Source organism: Bactrocera latifrons, unplaced genomic scaffold, assembly GCF_001853355.1.
Source record: "Bactrocera latifrons isolate USDA-ARS-PBARC rearing strain unplaced genomic scaffold, ASM185335v1 scaffold_472, whole genome shotgun sequence".
NCBI classification, from domain to species: Eukaryota; Metazoa; Arthropoda; class Insecta; order Diptera; family Tephritidae; genus Bactrocera; species Bactrocera latifrons.
In genome coordinates this window covers 89418-90550 of record NW_017537126.1, presented here as the reverse complement: position 1 = coordinate 90550, position 1133 = coordinate 89418, and positions in this window count along the sequence as shown.

Here is a 1133-nt window from a genome sequence, read left to right as displayed (position 1 = left end):
CCAGCTTTTGGTGTCTTCCTAATGCGCCATAGGGTTTTCTGCAGGTTTTATTCTTTTCTGACTTTCATCAGGATATCACTGTAGGCCATATCTAGAAAGCGCGCTATGAGTTTAGCATCGGGTCGTGGTGGTGGCCTACGATCAAACTTCTTGTGGCTATGTGGCTTCCGCTTGACGCTTACCCAGCCGGTAACATTGTTTAATTCCTCTCTGCATTTATCAGAGCTATTTCCCGATGTTCTTTTGTGTCTTTCCGCTTGCTGGTTTTTTGGTGCCTCTTCGCGCATCATTTTATTCCTTTTAGGCGGCGTTTTCCGGTTAGGCTAATTTTCCTCGCGCGGCCTCTTTGGCGTTGTTGCCGTGGTTGCGGTCCTGAGCTGTACATTAAGTCTCGCTTCTATCATTCTTGTGTACTCCCTCAGGGCTTTTGAGTATAGCTTTGCTATAGAGCTAAGAATGTCCCTTTTATTATTATTTATAGACCGCTGCGGAGGGCGAACTGCTTCAGTCAGTCTTTTTACATCACCTACTAGATCCAAGATGTACTAGTCCACAGGATGCTGTGCTACTTTGGCTTGAGTTATGTTATCTTCTAACACCGGTGGTGAGAACCTCGCTCGCACCGGCTTACTGATTATTGGCGTCTGATTGGGCGATCGGGCTATCCTCGGTACACGCTTGAACGGATCTACTTCCATATTTAGGGTCCTCACAGTCATTCCATACATGTCGCTTTCATTATTTCCACTAACAACATAAAACGGGCGCGATACTCAATAAATATAAAACAACTTAAACTTCATACAAAATGAAACAAAAGTAAAGAGCTACGAAAAAAAGCAATAAGTCAACAAGTTGGAACGCCGGCGCAGAAGCGAAACATCACCCAAGGAAGCGCACACATATCTATAATTTAATCCCCTAAAATCCCTGGGGAAAATCTCAGTTAGTGTATCTATTTATTTATTTATTTATAAAACGTGAAACAATAATACAATTACTTTTCCACGAAAAAAGGAGCACTGGCTRCCAGGACCTTCGGCTCGCTGATGTAAATATAAAATGTATAGTTATTGCTTAATTAAGTCTTAGGTGTAAAGTTAATAAAATGTTCTGTAGCTAATAGAAAAGTC